Source organism: Helicoverpa zea, chromosome 13 (genome assembly GCF_022581195.2).
Source record: "Helicoverpa zea isolate HzStark_Cry1AcR chromosome 13, ilHelZeax1.1, whole genome shotgun sequence".
Taxonomy (NCBI): domain Eukaryota; kingdom Metazoa; phylum Arthropoda; class Insecta; order Lepidoptera; family Noctuidae; genus Helicoverpa; species Helicoverpa zea.
Genome location: NC_061464.1, coordinates 4,618,595 through 4,639,951, shown reverse-complemented (window position 1 = coordinate 4,639,951; position 21,357 = coordinate 4,618,595).

Sequence of the window (21,357 nt, the reverse complement as noted above, 5' to 3'; positions counted from 1 at the left end):
AAGTTGATTGGCGTTTCCATAAAAAACTGCACTCCGTTAAGATCCCTAGATGGTTCCCAAAAGCTCACTGCTAAGCAGGATATACTTGATCGTTGGGCAGAGCACTTTAATCACCTGCTCAATGTAGATCGATCAGCAGATCTTGAGCATATAAGGCGTATCCATCCTCTGCCGCCGAATGAGTCGCTTGCTGAACCACTAACTTTTGCTGAAGTTGTTCAAGCCATCAAAGAGCAGAAAAATAAAAAAGCAGTTGGCGTTGACAACATCGCCGGAGAACTGCTGAAATACGGAGGGGAGCAACTTCATACTTATATCTGGCAAATTTTTGATCGCATTTGGAACGAGGAAACAATACCACCTGAATTTAAAATATCCCGTATACAGACACTGTATAAAAACAAAGGCGACCGTTCCGACTGCAACTCCTACCGGGGTATATCGCTCCTCTCTGTCCCTGGGAAGATATTTGCCAGAGTTCTTCTCAACCGGCTTTTACCAGTCTCCGAAGCCATATTGCCAGAAACTCAGTTTGGGTTTCGACCTAACAGGGGCACCGGCGAAGCCATCTTTTCCATCAGGCAACTCCAGGAAAAAAGCCGAGAACAAGGCCAACCTTTGTGTATGTGCTTCGTGGACTTAGAAAAAGCTTTTGACTGCGTGCCGAGGGAAGCCCTCTGGACTTTACTGGCAAAATTAGGTTGTCCTGAGAAGTTTGTGAGAATGATTCGCCTTCTGCACGACGAGATGACCTGCTGTGTTACCTATAATGGTGACCAGTCAGAGTTCTTTCCTGTCACCTGTGGGGTCAAACAAGGTTGTGTGCTTGCGCCAACACTGTTTGCTCTCTACTTTTCTGTCGTTGTCAGTGAAGCGCTCAAACAAACTTCTGCTGGAATCAAAATACGTTTCAGGACTGATGGGGGACTTTTCAACCTGGCCAGATTAAAAGCATATACTAAAGTATCTCATGCTCTTATAACGGAGATCATGTACGCTGATGATCTGTGTTTTGTTACCAACTCTGCACAAGAGCTCCAGAACCTGATGACTAACCTTCAGGGAGTCTGTTGTCGTTTCGGTCTAAAAATCAGTGTTAAGAAAACTGAGGTAATGGCAAGCGACTCTCAAGGAGCTACAGAACCTGTCAAGGTAAACATTGGCGATACTGAGCTGAAGCAAGTGAATACCTTCAAATATCTGGGCAGCACAATTACATCCAAGTGTGACCTTGATACCGAAATAAACCATCGCATTGGTGCTGCATCAGCTGCTTTCGGTAAATTACGAGCCAAGGTCTTACACACACATGATTTGAAGCTTTCGACAAAAATCTCCGTTTACAAGGCCATAGTCCTCCCAAATCTTTTATACTCGGCTGAAACATGGGTCCTCTATCGGAAACATATACGGGCGCTGGACCGATTTCATCTAAAGTGCATAAGAGACATTCTGAAAATCAAATGGTCGGATCGGATTAGAAATACCGAAGTGCTACGACGCGCGAATGTCTGCGGCATAGAAGCATACCTGATGCGGCGACAGCTCAGATGGTGCGGTCATGTTTTACGCATGGATGATGATAGGGTGGCCAAGCGCATCTTCTTTTCTGAACTCCAGAACGGCAGACGGTAACAAGGTGGCCAGTTCTTACGCTTCAAGGATGTTCAGAAAAGACACATGAAAAGGTGCAACATTGATCCTCAGAACTGGGAGACAAAAGCCATTTGCCGCCCTGAATGGAGAGGCCTACTTAAAAATGCGATCAAAGATTTCGAAGAGCAAAGGAAATCCGCACTGGATGCGAAGCGTGATGCTCTTAAGGCTAAAACACCAGTAGCCATTCATTATAACTACGTGGACGGTATCCTAACGTGCAGCCAATGCTCGCGCACGTTTACACATAAAATAGGGTACTGCAGCCATCAAAGGGCGCATAGAAGAGCTGATCATCCTAGTTCTTCTCTCAATGATAACTGAAAGCAGTCACCATAGCCGAAATCGGTAGGGAAGTATATATAATTTTAAACGGAAAAACGTCGAAGGACTTATAGTGTATGCAAGGAAATATTCCTATTATTTTTAATTTGCAATTTCTGTGTAAAGTATAAAATATTAAGGTAAGGTACAATCACTGACAATAAAAGGTCGAGTACAATTTTCTATCGACAGTTATTTTATATTTCTTCTAAAAGTTTTTTTTACGCATTCATAATCGTTATGGTTTATCGTCAATTTTAAGTAAATGTCATTTATTTAATGAAAAAAAAAACTGTGACTGCTAGGCTAAATGATGTTGAAAACCTCATAAACTTTAAGTGGAACTACTGCAAACTTTGAAGCGTTTCTCGTTTTAAACTGAAAAAATGCAATTCCGGTAATAATTTCTGTTGGATGTACTGTAAAGGTTTTGAGATATATTGTGAATAATTGTGACAATTTATTTGAGGTTTTTTTAAATGGTTTTAAAATGCGAAGTTTTATTAAATAAGTATGTGATTAAAAAATGCTAACGAAACCGAATTACTAGAATTGTCTACAGTATATTTTCAATATATTTTCGAAACAAAGTGTTAAAAGTTTTTAACGTCGACTGTACTCAGATTTCATAACGTTACATTTTTTATTTAAAAATATACACACTATCATTACAGTTTACAAACCAATTCGATAGTGGTGATTTTGAAATATGTTGCATCGTTTTACTCTATTTTATGAACCTTATGGTGAAAAATGTGTTATAAGGCCTAAGTAATACTAAACGGCTTCTGTAACTTGCAAAAGTTCTAATATTTGCACCCATATAGGTACTGTATATGCGTGTATATATTTGATCATTGAAACAATGCTTCGAGAAAGCAAATAATTCATTTAGCCTTATTCTTCTCATTGATTTCAGAAATCTGATTACGTAACCATATATTTGAACAGACATGTCTAATCTGAAAGAAAAATCTCTTGAGGAAGGAGAAAAACTGGCTAAGTGTGATTCATCCCCTACAAGGGGTACCGTGTCGTTTAACAAAGAAGAGCAAATCTTTATAAGAAATTAATGCCTTGTCGTGGGTGTGGGTATAGTACCAATGAAACTTTTCTTTTGTATGTATTTTCCAAGTATATCTTGGACACCAATGGCTGATTAAAAAGGTGAAGGAAAACATCTTGAGCAAACCTGGACTGTAAAGTCTGAAATCACCAACCCGCATTGAGCAAGCGTGGTGATTAATGCTCAATCCTTCTCCGTGTGAGAGTAGGCCTGCGCCCAGCAGTGGGACGATAAAAAAAGGCTGTAACAACAACAAAAATGCCTTGGGTGGTCTCCATGTTTATCTAAGCTGTTAAAACAGCGTAAAAAATTAACACTCTGAAAAAAATATTCTATCTTTTTACAAGGGTTCATAGGATACATCTCTCCCTTACAAAAAGGACAAAAGGATTGTCAGTTAAGCCTTGACAAAAAGGTCTTACTAACACCTTTTGGGTACGGAACCCTGATACCGTATTTACAAATAAATCAAAAACCTATTACTTACCACATTGCTAGCGAAAACCAATTACGTTAAAAATCACGTGAGATATAAAACATCCCTACTAACATTATAAATGCGAAACTAACTCTGTCTGTCTGTCTGTTACCCTTTCACGTCTAAACCACTGAACAGATTTTAATAAAATTTGGTACGGAGATAGAGTTGACCTTAAGAAATAACATAGCATAGTTTTTATCCCGGACTTTTGAAGAATTAGAAGAAACGCGATATAACCGAACTCTACGCGGGCAAAGCCGCGGGCGGAAGCTAGTATGTTTACATATATTGGAAATATTCCACTTTATTTAAAATTAAATAGTTTTAGTGCTTTAATTATTGTAATTGACCTTAGATTCAGTAGATTTAGTGATAAGATATAAGGATAAATGTTTGTGAGTGATTTCGGTGCAAAATAGCGATAGAAATCAATCTGAAAGAAACTGGCTGTCATCCCAACGAACGGATTTTGAAAGTGTTCGAGACAAACATAAAACCCGGGGAGTATTTGCTTATTTATTATGTATTAGATACCCAGTCCCCTCATTTATCAATTTTGTATACCCTGCACATCGTTAAATGACCAAATCTTATACAAGCTGCTATCTAAATATGCCCTATAAGTTTAACTGCCGATACTAAACAAGATCAGCTGTTTTCTTGTGGTCATTGTAAGACTATATTTCATATCCAGTGAAAGTTTATTTTCAGAAATTTATTTCAAATAGAATTTATTGAACAACTAACAAACACATTCATTTTCAACTGATATTTAGAAAAAAAAAATACCCTCAACAACTTTTTAATTTTTATTTTCTCTTTTCATAAAACATAATTAACTTGCTCACAATCCAGCAATACAGAGTACTCTTTTCCTTATAATTAGCTTCAGCATCTTTAACTCTGTATTAAGAATTAATTCATTAAACAATAATCCTCCAGTCTTTTGTTTCTAAACTTAACTTTACTTTTAACCTCTCTTCCTTCTTTCACTTAGCTATCTCTTCTCACATTCCAGGGTGCCTCAGGGTTAACTTTTCATCATGTTAACCCGTAGAGCTGCATTCTTTGAGGAAAAGTTGAGGGCTACACTGAAAGACTTGGAAACCAGCAAAGATCTGTGCAAACAGCTGTTACAAGAACGGGATGACAGCGAGGTAGAAGTTAAGGTCATTGTTGACAAGAACACTGAACTTAAGAACCAGTTAGCTGAATTGCATATAGAACATATGGATATACTCGACCAAAATCAACATCTTAATCGACTAGTGTCAAACATGCAAGAGTGCAGCGACACACATGAACTGGCTTTAACTAGGATCTCTGAGCTGGAACATGAGCTAAGCAGAGCCCACAACACCATCACACAGTTGGAGTCTGCAAAGTCCAGTGAACGGTCTGCGAACACCTGCAGCCTGTACGATGAGCTTGTTGGTAGTGCATCCGATTCTTGTAGTAATCAGCCAATGATAACAATTGACTTGACCAATGATACTTTAGCGCAGGAAAGTAAAACATTTACATCACACAATAAAATTAAAAAGTATTTAAAATTAAATAGAATAATAGGTAAAATTAGAAAATCATTAAAAAAACAAAAAGTGTATCAAAAATCAAACAATTTCCTTAGGAAAAAGAACATTAGTTTAATAAGTGATTTAGAACTTTGTCAATCAGAATTAGACGTATGTAGGTCGTTTCATGACACAGAAATTCAGCGCTTACAGGAGGAACTTCATATTAAAGAAATTTGTCTTAGGGATATTTTCCACAAATATGAAGCTTCACAACAGGATTTGAGTAAGCGCATGCAAGAGGCCTGTGAGCTGGCAGACATAGTGAGGTGCAATGCAGAGAGGTATGAGTCATTGACAAATAACCTTTCCTGTAGTTGTACTTGCTCCCCGACACCTGAGCCCCAGTCTGTTACCCCGGCACCACAGGTGACTCAAGTGGCTGTCACCCATGATTCTGATTCTATTACAGTTATAAATAAAAGTGTTACATACATTTTTTCTGACAAATTTGGTCAAGGATTAGGTAGTATATTTAATCAGTGTTCGCAACAATATGTCATTAATAATTGTTTACCTGGTGCCAGTTTTAGCCACTTAATAAACACTATTAAATTGACAAAGCTAATCCCATACTCTACTATAATATTGCTTTATGGAGATAGCTTTAATGTTACAAAAAAAGATATTATAGATTGCATTAGTCTTGTTCTACATTTAAGTGAAATAAATAAATGTAAATTCATAATAGGTGCCTTACCTTACTCTTACAGTTTGACTGAGGAACAGAATAGGCACATTTTCAATCTTAATATGTTAATGTACAATAGGACTAACCGTCTTGACTCTATTTCAATTTTTGATGTTAATCAGTTTGATAATAGATTTCAATTAACTGAATATTCTATGTATTTGCCACCTAGCTGTAGACGACACATTGCTAATCTTTTAGCATATAATATACATATAGACACAGGTACTTGTCATGTATCTTCGAATATTGTTAGTAATACTACTAACATTACTATTGATACGCCTACTAGTTTAAACTATTAGGCACGACAACAGGTGAGTCAAATGTTTTGAATCTTGTACATCAAAACATGCAGGGCTTATCTGGCAAGGAGTTAGAGTTAAAAGTTTGTTTTTGGAAGGTTTTAATGTTCATGTCTTATGTTTGACTGAACATTGGTTAAAAGAACCCGAAATATTGTTTTTAAACGATAGCAAATATACTGTACAAAGTGCGTTTGTAAGGAAGAATGCCATACGAGGTGGATCTTTAATATTAGTTTCTAACGAGTTAAAATGTAAACAACGACAGGATCTGGTTAAACTTTCTGTCGAGCGCACTATCGAGTTGTCTTGTGTAGAACTTGAGCGATATGTTATAATTTGCGTATACCGCCCCCCCACAGGTGATTTCAACATATTCGAGTCAGTTATAGAAGACTTGTTTAATAAATTGAAATCTAATAATAAACGTAAAATAATATGCGGAGATTTTAACGTAAATATATTAGAGGTAGATTCTCCATTAAGTATTAGACTCGTAAACCTATTTAAATCTTATAACTTAGTCAATTTGTTTTTTGAACCTACAAGAATCACGGCCAATTCTTCAACTTGCCTTGATAATATTTTTTGTGATTGTGCAGCCTCAAGTTGTATGCTTCTTAATAACCTGACGTCTGACCATTGCGGACAAAGTGCTTGTTTTCCCATGGTAATCCACAAAAAGCCATTGAAAATTGAATGCAGGCCTGTTACAGCTAGTCGATGTAGTAGATTTAAAAGTAATATAAACAAAAAACTTAAACCTTCTATTCTTGCAAATGAAGATCCTAATGTCATGTATGGATCACTCTTTGATGTTGTAGAAAAGGAATTCAATTCCACGTTTAAGACTAAAACCATGACTGTCAATGCTACCTCTGCCAACTTTAATAAATGGGCTACTGAAGGTATTTACAAAAGTCGAGCGAGGCTTTACGAGTTATACGGTATGAAAATGTACAGGTTTGATACTCCATTCTTAGATTATGTTAGAAAATATTCAAAATTATTTAAACAAATTTGTAATGTTGCTAAAGCAAAATATATAAGTAATACAATAAAAAATTCTTCCAATAAAGTAAAGACTACTTGGAAAATTATTAATCAGGAAACTGGAAAATCGACAAATATTGAGAATAAATTAGAAATATTCGCTGATAATAAACGTATTAGTAATGCGGCTGACGTAGCCATGGCATTTAATGAGTTCTTTGCTAGCATACCTTTAACTACGACTCGCTCCTTGAGTTCTTCTGCTACGGACGCTGAGAATCTCCTGCATAATAGTGTCCCTAAGTGTGACGCTATTTTTAGTTTTGAGCAAATAACGCCAATTGATGTTATTAATGTTTTTAATTCGCTGAGCTTAAAAAACAGTGGTGACTATTGGGGTATTTCCATTAAACTATTAAAGAATATTATCGACATTGTTGCCCCCTATCTTGCTATCACATTTAATAAATGTATTGAAACCGGAGTTTTTCCCGACCTAATGAAACTAAGTAAAGTCATTCCTTTATTTAAATCAGGCGATAAGAAGGATGTAAATAATTTTAGACCCATATCCATCTTACCCGCTTTTAGTAAAATATTCGAAAAATTAGTACTCAAGCAGTTACAAAGATATTTCAATGTTAATAGCCTCCTTCATAGTGAACAATATGGCTTTACAAAAGGTCGTTCGACAACAGATGCTGGTGTAGCTCTTTTAAAACACATTTTTAATGCGTGGGAAAACTCTCAGAATGCCATTGGAGTATTCTGTGATCTCTCCAAAGCATTCGATTGTGTGCACCACGATACGCTTCTACGTAAATTACGTTACTACGGAGTCCAAAATGAAGCTCTTAGCGTAATAGAATCCTATTTAAATAACAGAGTGCAATGCGTAGATGTCAATGGCGTCAAATCATCAGGTTTATCAGTCCAATTAGGTGTGCCACAGGGCTCAATATTAGGTCCGTTCTTATTCCTGGTATATATTAATGATCTACCATACCATCTGAAGAATATCTGTGACGTTGTACTGTTTGCAGATGACACTTCACTTATTTTTAAAGTCGACAGAAATAGGGATCACTTTAACGACGTAAACAGTGCACTTTCGTTGGTTACACACTGGTTTAGTACTAATAACTTGGTCTTAAATGCGAAGAAAACAAAATGCCTTAAATTTACTCTACCGAACGTGAAAAACCTAGGCCCGAATATTATATTAAGTAACGAGGTTCTAGAAACTGTCAAATCCACAGTATTTCTTGGTATATCAGTCGATAGCAGACTTCAGTGGGGCTCGCATATAGCTGGCCTCGCGGGAAGGCTTAGCTCAGCTGCGTACGCCGTCAGAAAAGTAAGACAATTCACTGACGTAGAAACAGCTCGAGTAGTCTATTTTAGCTACTTTCACAGCGTTATGTCCTACGGTATTCTTCTGTGGGGCAAAGCTGCTGATATTCAAAACATATTTGTATTACAAAAACGAGCTGTTCGTGCGATATACCGGTTAGGTAGTAGACACTCGCTAAGAGAGCTCTTTAAAGAAATAGGCATTCTTACTGTGGCATCACAATTTATCTTTGCCAATATACTTTACATTAGGCAAAATATTCATTTGTACACCAAAAAAAGCGATGTTCACAGTATTAACACTAGAAACAAGCACAAACTGTGTGTACCCACTCACAGACTTCATAAGGTTCATGGATCATTTTTGGGGCTCGGTATTCGCTTTTATAATAAACTACCTCTAACTTTACTACAATTACCGTTTAACGCATTTAAATTACAAGTAAAGTCAATTCTTTCAAAGAAGGCTTACTATAGCATTAATGACTATTTAAATGATAAGAATAGTTGGTCGCTAAGTTGAACGCGAGGCAGCTCATTCTTGTTATCACTTTAACTAAATTATTAACTTATTATTATTGTTTACATTAATTGACATTACTTCGGACATTAATTCTGAATTATAATTGAGTTTATTTTTATTTACTTAGGGAAGTTTTGTTAAACTTTGCTTACCATTGTTTCTTTATGGCTTGCTAGTGACTGCAGCATTTCTTACATGTTCTACTTTTGTTGAATAGCAGCAAGCACGTCATGCTCCCTTAGACGGTATGGCCAGCGGTAGCGTTGGGGGTCGGGTTGTCCCCTTCCCTCAAAAATGTGCGAAGGGGGCGATGGCTGATCCTCGCGTTATACTCGTGAACGGGTGCTGCTGGCGGTACCAGGTCGTGTTGATGGCTATTGACACTTTATCAATTTTAGTATGATTTTCTATTAGCTTTTTTTTTTTTTGAAGAAAATAATAATACTGTAGTCCTAGCAGGTACACCTTGTTTGTGTTGTACAGCTACAACGTAAACATCTATGCGCATGTAGGTGGGCACGCTGATTCTATGCTTATATTAAAATACATTTTTATTTTATTAACAGGAGGCTTTAGATAAACTTAATGGACTATAAGAAATGCTTGAGTACTTAGTCTTTATAGGTGTAAATCTGTGTGCTAGCCTACTTGTGTTCAGTTTGTTTTTTTTTTTTCCTTTTTTAATTTTATATAATAGTTATCATGTGATAATGATATTTTTATGACTTTTTGACTTGTTTTGTATACATTCTGGTTCTTCAAACCTTACAGACAGACATGTGTTGCTGGGGAGTTTGTTGTGCCACTTCTTCTTCCCAGCAAAAACACATAGGAAGTGGTGAAGGGCGGGCGTTTTTGGGGGCTGTCTTTTGTTTTTGTTTTTGACGTTCGAAAAGTGCTGATTTATCAGCCTAATTTGAATAAACGATTTTGAGTTTGAGTTTGAGTGAGTTTGAGTTTGAAACTCTTCTGTGCGTTGAGAAAATCGTTGTCGGTAAAAGCACCGATTGTATGAACAAACGAGACGATGAAAAAGTAAGGCGTGAATGGATTTTTTATATAAAATTTTTGTAGTTTTTTTTAATGTAAAAAAATAATCTCAAAGTTTTGAGAGTTTATATATTATATAGTTCACATAGCTGAAGCTGGAGGAATTTTGACTAGGGAGAAGCTTTTTAGCACAAAATCTCACAACAACACACACACTGGCATTGGATATGAGAACGCATATAGTAATCTCTTAATTTGTGTGCCCTTTTCATACCGTCTACCTCTATACGCGTCATTGTCATTCGTAAGACGAATTTTTATTTTTCACAATAAAAAAAAACGAATTTATTTCTTAGACTATCTACAAAATCTGCATCGAAGTATCGGACTGAAAGCTCTGAATTAGTAAGGTAACTATTTCGTATTTTAAAGGCTAGTAATGGAATTGGGTTCAAAATCCTTAATCGAAAACTTGCAGGTAAATCGAAGCTGCATTGAAAGTGTGAAATTGAATTCGATTAGCAAAAACTTTAATTTAGACCGTTATTTAAATTTTATTCTCACTAGCATCTGTCTGGAACACAAAGTGCTAAATTGGTTATCCATTCGAAGCACTTTTATCATTTTATTTCAATCCATGGTGTTATTGGTGCTTCAGATACATATATATATCGTTTATTTACTCACATAGCTATACATTCCAACCGGTATCTGTGAAGATCTAAGGGGGAGGCCTATGTTCAGCAGTGGATGTCCTATGGCTCAGATGATGATGATGACGATATTATTCGTATAATTTAAAATGTACAAGTAAAATGATATTTCGAGATTTCAAGAGTATTAAAATTTACTTTTCGCTAAGTTACTTTTCACACTAGCAAATTTCCCGCTCAGTTTTTCTTCGCACGGCAAAAAATCTGCCAAGCAGTTTTGCAGCACAATAGTTAGTCTATTTTCATTACTTACAGAGGTATGTATAATAACCAATATATATAAAATAATATCTATATTTTGAGCATAATAATAGGTAGAGAGTAAAACCACAGGAAATAGCTAAACGTAATTATCCTACTACATAATATATTCATGACAACGTCATTAATATTTCTAATTAAGATGTGCGAGTGATGGCGGTTTATGCGATCGCTAGGGAAATCAATTTCTCCCTGTATTTGTGATTATCGATATCTACGTATCGATGTACGAATCCATTAATTAGAATTGAAATAATTATGCATACTGGTATGCATCAGTTTCTGGGACAGTTATGATTTTATTAAATGAGAATTTTCTCTGTTTTTACTTCGTTCAGCAATATAGTAATTTATGTAAATACACACAGATACTTAGTTCTAATAGACAACAGCGTCGTTGTTCAACAGTGATTCAATTAATTCTCATGTTCAATTAATTTCTTCTTCGGTCTATTTTTTTTCTTTCTTTGCCTCCCAAGTAAACTGAAGTATTTCATTGTAAAAGGTTTAATATCCTACACCATATTCTTTATTCATTAAATTCCATAGTCATATTAGTCATATTATGCGTTTCATTTCCCTTTATCATATGCTAATAACAAGCCTTGAGTCATGGTAGCCCAGAGTTTAAAGTTCTAGTATGACTCAGATGGCTCCATTTCAGGCTACACAAAAGTACCAATGTAATTTTACAAAATTTATGTAGATAGTTTTTGAGTATCGGTATGAGTATCTTTTTGACAGAAATGACTTATTAAAGGTGAAGGAATACATTTAGGAAACTTGGACCTTAAACTCTGAATTAATGGCAGTCTGCCTTCAGCAAGCGTAGTGATTAACGCTCATTCCTTCTCTCTATGAGAAGAAACCTGTGCACTGCAGTGGGACACTCATTAGGCTGATGATTAACAACCGACTTATACTTATGCCTTTCAGTTATTAAATTTTACTGAACTACTTATATAAATAAGAATCCCCGCACACCGCAATCTAAACTGTAGGCCAATAGTTGGTTCCATGATTTCACAACAAACATACTAGTCTATCTGATACCGGTTGAAATACCTTATACTGATCTACACCATTCATTCCCATACTGATTTAGGAATGAGTCTCATCGAACTATCGACCGACTAAAATTTTTGCAAGCATTTTCAACTGACGTTATAAAATTCTCCTGAACAAATTCAACCAGCTCATCACGTCTTCTCAGTGGCGACAAGACCTGGTAATGGAAGGGTTTCATAAACAGATCACGTAAGTAATATCTGACTGGGTAACATAGCTTGTGGATGTAGTGAGACTGAACATATTGCCTTCTTGAAAGGGTTTTTCGTGTCAACTTTGTATTGTTTTACCCAAGTGTGGCTGATGATGCCGTGAAAATGGTATGAGGATGTTTTATGTCCTCAGATATACCTACATAGTTGTAGCTTTTTATTGTTTTGTTTGTAGGTAGTTTTTATTGATATCTTTATAATTTAATTAAGTAAATTAAAAAAAATATATTGATACGTTTTCGCCTCAGATATAAAAGATTGTTTAAATTCCGTTTAGCTGTTTTGTTGTGAAAACGTCAAAAACGCTCGAGGTTTAATAAACTGCAGAAAATCACCCATTTGATTATCCAACCAAAAGAAATCGTATAAGTATGTCCATAGTATCACGATGGTGTCTGCTTCACAAAAGTTGTAATTTATTTGTAAAGTGAAACTTCTATCCCCAAAACTCAAAAGTTGAATCAAAAACAGAGACCGTCGCCCCTCATTTTGAATTTAAAAGTTTTTATATATGTGGCGCTTGATATAGATTATAACAAAAAACTCGCTTTTTTGTTTTTATCCAAAATTGTGGAACAAGAAAAATAATTGGGATCCAAAAATAAAAACAAGCTACTTTATTTTGCATGCCTGTAAGATCGTAAAACTTTCATCAACTTTGTACAAAGTCGTTTGATTATCTTTTTTTTTGTAATTTATATAAAATACAAAAGAGCATTTTTCATTTAGATAAAAGATTAGCTTAAAATAAACTAACATATTTATTTACATAGTTATATACATAGATATTTACAACACAAAAAAAACTATCCTAGTAAAACAATTTAAAAAAACATATATTTATACACTATATCTAAAAGGCGTCAAAAAATTCATCCCCATCGCTGTCAACTGGGAGCGTACCCAAGAGGCTGGCAGCATTACCTCGTTGGATGGCCATGCTGATCCTTTGTCCGAGGTAATAGCCAGCCTTTTGGTCACGAGAAGCGTCAACCACCCGCCTAGACAGATCTTTAAATAGGGTGTGCGCATTCGGACCCCACGACCCGAGGGTTTCAACCCCAAACGGTTCGAAAATATTTATTTATTTATTTAATACTTCTTGCACATACAGTACAATGGCGGACATAACGCCTAAGGCGTTCTCTACCAGTCTACCTTTGGGTGGCGGAAAGAAAGTGTTGGTAGGTGCAAACAAATCCGAAAAACTACTAAGAAACATAAACCTACATATATTAAAATACACAAATAAGTCAATAATAAAATATATGTATATATATAACTATATAAATATGTACACTACATACAATACTAATAACATATCAAGAAAATTAATTTGAAACTAACTGTTTATGATTCTGCCAATTTCCCAAGATAGTGGTCACGAACTTTGAGTTTGAAGGTGTGACGGCTATTTACCATCCTGATCTCCAGAGGTAACTCATTCCAGAGAAGAATAGATTTAACAAAGAAGGAAGAGTGTATGATATCAGAACAATGGGGAGGACATTGTAGAAGGCGATTTTTGAAAGAGCGTAAATTTTAATTAAATATAGTTGCCGACAAGGCCACTATATTTCCGCCGCTTGAGGTTCTCCGCGGCCGCAGCGGCAGCAGCAGCACAGCACGCAGAACTTGGAAGATGGGATGGCGCAAGAGTATCGACGCAGGTTGCGTCCCATAGGTACTAAAGGCCTACCCATCTTGGAAGATGGGTAGGCCTTTAGTACCTACCTTTAGTACCTTTAGTACCTAGGGAATAAAGACATGCCGTCTGGACTCTTACCGTCGTCGCGCGCCAAGCCGTTTGGTTCCAGTACAGCTGGCACCCCGACGGAAAAAACATTAAATCTAAATCGACTACAGTCAAATAATTATCTAAGCTACAAACAGCTTTATAATCAAAGAATTTTCTTTCTTACTCTTGGTAAGTGAATATATTTTCACAAATTCATTGAAAAACACTGTGGAATAAAGATGGACGCAGATTTTTTCGAGATTTGTTTGGCACGTTCGGCTCGAATAAATCTGCGTCCATCTTTATTCGAGGCGAACGCGCCAAACAAATTCTAGAATTATTATGAAAACTCACCATATGAAATTTAACAAGACTGAAAGTTGCCTCTTACAGTGTATAAACAATTTCTTCGGTGTGTTTTGCTGTTTTCTTAAAAAATGGAAGATCGTTGCCTCTTACAGCGTACAAGCAATTTCTTCGGTGGGTTCTACTTTGGTGTTGGTATCTTTAATGTAAGAAAATCCCTTCTATGGAAATCCATTACATAGCACTTGAATCTTAGCACATGTATTATTCTCAAAACCAGATAAATCTTGGTCCAAAATTGATGGAAGTGGAAATAGTTTGGTCCTAAGCAAACAGGATAGTTTAAAGTGGAATAAAGATCGCAAGTATCAAAAGCGATAAAATGGTATGCGGTCATTTTATAGCGTCTAGCCGGGGTTATTTATTACAAACCAGCCGTTTTCCTGCAGTTTTACCCGCATCCCGTGGGATCTTCTGCCGTACCGGGATAAAATATAGCCTATGTCACTCGGGAAGAGTGTAACTTTCCGATAGTTCAGAAGCCTTTGATATACAAACAAAGATACAAACAAATGTTTTCTCTTTATTATCCTACTAATATTATAAATACTTAATACTGATATTATAAATGTGAAAGTTTGTGAGAATGTATGGATGTATGTTTGTTATTCTTTCATGCAAAAACGGCTGGACCGATTGATTGGTTGAAATTTGGTATGTAGATAGGTGATCCCCTTTATTAACACATAGGCTACTTTTTATCAACACACCACGCGGCAGCTGGCGGAAGCTAGTATTAGTATATATGTTATATCTACCACTACACCCGAGGTTCAAAATACACCCAACCTAGTTATACGAGTCAATTTAACTTGTTTTGATTCCACTGATGCCGAACTCGCGTGACGTGCAAACATCATTGTTGTAAAGCTGTACAAAGTGTCGCCATTTTGTCTGTTTGTCACTGAAATTTTATTAGCTTTTTGCCGTGTTCTGTGTATTTATTTGTTGTTTAGTCAGAACAATGTAGAAGGCACAACACAATATTGACGCTAAAACAAAATTACAAAAAGTAAGCTTCTGGTCATAGGGATGTATGTAAAAACATCTAAATTACTTACATTAAGAAATTTTTCTTAGAGATAGTCAAATGCAATAAGGTAGAAATTCAGCATTTACTGTAAAGGATTCTTTATTGTTTTGACATTTTCAAATGATTTTTCGACAAAGTGTAGACCTGTCATTGATCGGTAGTATGTCCTACTAAAATATCTGCAGAATTAAAATATGAAATCTTGACTAGCGAGCATACTAGTATATCTTGTTAGTAACAGAACAAACAAAACGAAATTGCATTTCATATGAAGTCAGTTCGAATATTTTTACGAGAAAAATGAACCAAAAATGACAAACAAAAGTGGATTGGATACAATAACACGTAACGAACTGGGAAAGTAGAAAATGCCTTATTTTTAAGTCAAGAAAATTGAGGATTTGCAGAATAGTCACAGTAGAAGAATTTATGTGTGGTCCAAGGTATTCCAGAGAATTTTTGGGCCCTTATTTTTATCCAGCTTTGGGCATCTGGATCAAAAGTAGCATACTTATAGCCTTTTTCGACAAGAGAGTATCAAACAACGAAATGTTTTTCAAATCAGACCAGTATTTTCTGAGATTACCTCACTCAAACAAAGGAATAACAAAGATCGTAACTAAATTTCTGCAGGAAGGTTCGTGCGATGATTCCTATTACAAGGCCTAATAAGGATGACCTTATTAAAAGGAATCAAGCCTTACTGAAGATGACACCGAATTTAAGAATAGCAGTGACTCTAATTATGTAAGATTTTAAGAAACACAAGTATTTAGTAAATCTTCAAGTTCCAAACAGAGTGAAATGGAGAGGATTTATCATAACTGCTAGCATATTTCCCGCTTTTTCCTACATTTTAAGGCGGAGCATAGGCCAGTCACGTCTGTGATTGCATCACGAACAACAGATGCACACCACCAGCTGTTCAAACCTTAAGAACTGGGAGAAAAATCGTTACTGCTTCTTCTTATGAAGTGTGGAGCCGTTTGAGAACATTATGGAATAATACTGCCGCAAAACGGTATGAGCCACATCGCATCGTGGGCAAAGATTATTACGCTCTTTTTATTTTTAACAGGAGAAGAAAAGTGGTAGGTACTAACTTAGCTGTGTTCTAGAGTCTACATACAGTTGAGGATGTGTTTTTAGTCAAGCCTTCAGAAACGCAGGCAAGGTATATTTCTATTAGATAAGAACCATCGCATACTGTAGACTAACTGATTGTATGCCGCTAATTAGAGAAAAATATAAAATCGATTGTATCTCGCGTGGATCCGCGCATCATATACTAAACTATTGACCGAACTGATTTACTTTACTTTTTTATGCTTTATTTCTGAAAAGGACAATTAATGTAGATACAATTTAGCGAGGAGTTAGATGGCATTCAGGAGATAATTAAAGATTTGAATATTATATTCTACATATAAAGTAAAATAGAGAGTGAACAAAGTGAGAAAATCGGGGACAAAATCTAGATTTTAAATAATTAAATTTCAACTGAAGTTAAATAAATAACTGGTAGTTCTTGGCACTAGCTTCTTGTTATCTTTCTGCAGCTAATAAGTAACTGGAAGCAAGAAATCCAAGTTTAGTGTCTATCTGTACTAATTAGGGTAGTGTTTGTTTGCTAACATAAACTAACTTTTATTTATTTTCTTTATACTTGATTCATTACATAGCAGAGATTATATAATCAGAAGCTTCAAATGCCGAGTTTCTTGGGAAAGTTATTAGCAATAAAACCGGCCAAGTGCGAGTCGGACTCGCGCACCGAGGGTTCCGTACAAATCCTGTATAGATAAAAAGTGAGTCTCGCGCCAACCGTTCAGTTTAGAACAATCATAGTTATGGTAATTTCGTGAGAGTCAAAATAGTTAATATTTTTTATTTTATAATGTAACTAAAATAGTAGGCTTGTAAAAGTTATTTTATTAAAGTTATTTATATACAACATTTTATAGTCATCATTCAGAAATCTGATTGAAAATAACTAATTATGTCTTAAAGGTCATTGGGCATATCTGACCCGCTTTGTAAAAAGTGGCGGACATGAATCAAAGTAGTTTTAAATCGTGGAGAATGGTATGACGTTTCTTTGAATATAAATATTTTATTAAAATTCCATGGAGACGAATGTCCAGGATCGTTTGAAAAATATAAAAGACAAGCAGTTTCAGAGGATTGTACAGGTTGCAATGCTAGTTTTTATTGTTAAAGACTTTTCATAAAGAAGGAAGATGCCAATTCGGATGACCAGGATCTGATGAGGATCTGGAAACCCTGAGAAATCGAGGGCAACTCTTGAATATTGTAGGCACGCGTCGAGTCATAACCAGACATGTGAGTGTATTTTTGAGGGTACTGGTAAACAGTGAAGGTTTGGAGCTGATTTGATTATGGAGACTACAGAGAGTCGAGGGAACTCCTGAACGGTATGTTGCAACTACCACGTGTTTGGGCTTATTTTATTCGTATTGGCGAAGACTTTCCACATAGATCGATAGCAAAAATCAGATGGGAACTCCTTTACAATTTATAACGTAACCTTGTGTTGGAGCTTATTTTATTTTAGGTGATGAGAATTCACTACTAACTTGGGTTAAAGCAGCCATTGCAGGAATGGGATCTTTTATTTTTGAGGGATTAATCACCTAACGAGCCCCAGTTTCAGGTTTTTTTCGAAACCGCCTGACGACTTGTAGCTGTCGAATTGTAACAACGACTTCTAGAGAGTAGGATTCGGGGCTGCTGGCTTTACGTCTCTAGAGCCTTGACAAAAGTGTAATTCTGTCCCTTTCTTTGTTTTATAAAGTCGGCTTTATTTTATTTTGTAGCATTTTACAAACAAATCCAACTTCAAACATATAAAAAAGCAACAAGAAAACAAAAGCAAGAAAGAAATTAAAAAGATGTTAAGTGGATCGGTCTAGAAGTCGGTGTCTAGAGGATGCATCTACATTTATTTAACCACCGAGATCTAGACCGATGCATATAAACAGTTTTCTTGTTGTTTTTAGAAGTTGTTTTTTTTTTTTGTTAAAGTTAAAGTTTTTATTTTTAACTTTTGTGAAAAGTTCTCGTCAATACGAATAATATAAGCCCAAACACGACGTAACTAAAACATACCGTTAAGGAGTTCTTTCTCACGTCTCCATCATCAGGTAAGCTCTAAACCTTCACTGTTTGATAGTATCACCAGACATACATCTGAGAATCAAGTTTTAATCCTATGCATGCCTACAATTTCTGATAGTTGCCCTCGATTTCTCAGGATTTCCATCATCAGATCCTGACCTGATGACAATGAAAATAAACGGCGAGTATACTCTTTCACTACAAAGAAATGATTTCTCAAATCCGTCAAACTTGGTCGTTTAAATTCCCCATTGAAATGAGGAAAATATTTGATGTTTACACCTGATTTTCTCTAGATTCCCATGGTTCACATTGATGCGACTAATGCCATAGTAAATCAGAGCCTTTATCATTATACTGTGCTATATTTCGTTCGTATCCGCCGTGGGTATGGTTTCCATACTAAGGTGCCCAATGACCTTTGAATGATTTAAAATTTTTCACAGTTTAGAGGCAATTATATTTAAGAAGTGTTCGATATGAATTTAACTTTTTATTCAAAACTTTAATATCTCTACGCGTTCATGTGAAAAAGGGTAGGTAGTAGTTTATAATTATTAAAAAAATATTTTATTTCATGTAAGCAAAAATAATATTTTAATATTTTATGTAACTTCAAATTTATCATTTTCGCAATTTTTCCTTTATCTGTACTATATAACGTTGCTTCGTGCCGAAATTCAAGATTCTGAGTTCACGGGAAGTACCTTGTAGGTTTTGATTCCCTAGCGTGTGACGGAAATTCGTCTAAGGTGTCGGTATAACTGCTGTATCTTTTGATCGCGTTAACTTAGAAGTTTGATTTTTTTCATTGCTTAAAGGGACAATAGACCTAGGTATTTGGTATAAATTTCAATTTGGTACCTTTATTCGTTCGTGAGAAATAAGGTAGTAAGTTTCATTTTATTAAAATATATTTATTATATTATATAACGAAAAAAATGTGATTTTCGCAATTTTTCCTATATTTGCATTAAATGACAATGCTTCATGCCAAATTTCAAGATTCTGAGTTTACGGGAAGTACCCTGTAGGTTTTGATTCCTTTGCGAGTGTCGAAAATTTGTTGAAAATATCGACATAATCGGTTGTATCTTTTGATTGGCTTGGCTTAGAAGTTTGATATTTTCACAGCTTAAAGGGACAATAGACCCGAGTATTTCATGTGAATTTCAGCTTGATACGTCCACGCGTTCTTAAGATAAAGGGTCTTGACAGACAGACAGACAGACAGACAGACAGACAGACGGACAACAAAGTGATCCTATAAGGGTTCCGTTTTTTCCTTTCGAGGTACGGAACCCTAAAAAGTGGTTGATGATTTACTTAGCGATTGCTTTTGAACAAAATACTTACGGGGGTGTCCTAAGTGAGCGAAGCGAATGCGAAACAACGCGATTTCCATTGATGTGGCCAATGTAACAAAAGGTAAATCCGACAATTCGACTTGGACTTTGATCGCTTTGGGTTCGCGTTCGCGATTCGCCCGAGCAGGACGTACCCTTATTGTGAAACTATATGCTACACGATCAATCCTGCGGGAAGAAGTCAATTTTATCTAGCTTTAAATACAATTATCTAACAATGTAGTTATTATCTAGTAATCTATTATTGTTATATACGTACATACAATTACAATTTCCCACAAACACATACATAATTTATTCAGTACATTTACATATGAAACCGAGACAGTAATGTGGTAATAATCACCAACAGTACCATTAATACGACCCATATTATGAGCTTAATGGACGATATAACAATACATACACAAGTCATAATAAGTTCGTTTATATTCGAATGGGAAATTATCAAATAACTTGCTTGGAGCGGGATTGTCAGACTCTTACTGACTTACATCCTCTCATGTTGATTCTGGAGCCCTCGTTTTCCACTTATACTTCCAATAATACCACAACCCATGATAATTATCGGACTGTTACCAGAGAGTCTGACATCCAGACTTACCAAGGGATGCCCAGGTTGCTTCAAAACTAAGTTTAATACTAATGTGTGATAGTGTTAATGAGGTCAGAGGGCAATCGCAACAACTAAAACACTGGTATTCAGCTGGAACCAGTTAGAAAAGACTAGGCAGCACTGTTACAGCGCAAAAATAACCTAGTTTGAAGTTTAAGAGGAATTGTATGATTACAGATTTCCGAAATATCCAGTAAGAGGCTGCAGGTTGAAGTTAAAACTACTATAATTCACCTTTCTTTGGCTTTTGAGTCTGTTTATCAGTTTCCGCAAATACCAAAAGTATAAAACATACCTCTTTGTAACACACACATAATTTGTCCCACATTAATCACTCCCATTTAAAATATCAATTGAACAGCTTCAACGAAACCATAATCAAACTAAGTTGTCAAGTCAGCTGAATAAATTACACACGGTATGTTAATTATGATCATAAATTACAGAAGTGACGTTCATAATTAATATCCGGATTATAATTATAGTGCCACACCCGCGCTGTTGGGTAACATATTGTAAAACGATATTATATTATTATGTGATGGTAGTAAAAAGAGTCCTTCTCCGTGTGAGAGGAGGCCTGCGCCCAGCAGTGGGACGATAAAAAGGCTGTAACAGAGAGTAAAAAGAGTTATTGCTGTTTTGTATAATTTGATGTATGTTCAATATTATCAGTATAATACTGTTGTCATAATTCAATGAAGATCGATACCATTAAATAATGACACCATATAAATATTCAGTGATGTCATTTGAATTTTCAGTCATCTTTACACTATTAATGCGGAAATAACTTAATTTCTCTGTCTGTCACGGTTAAACGCGAAAACTATTCCAGCTGCTACTTAGACCAGAGTCTGAAAAAGGACATAAGCTATTTTTCAGAGAA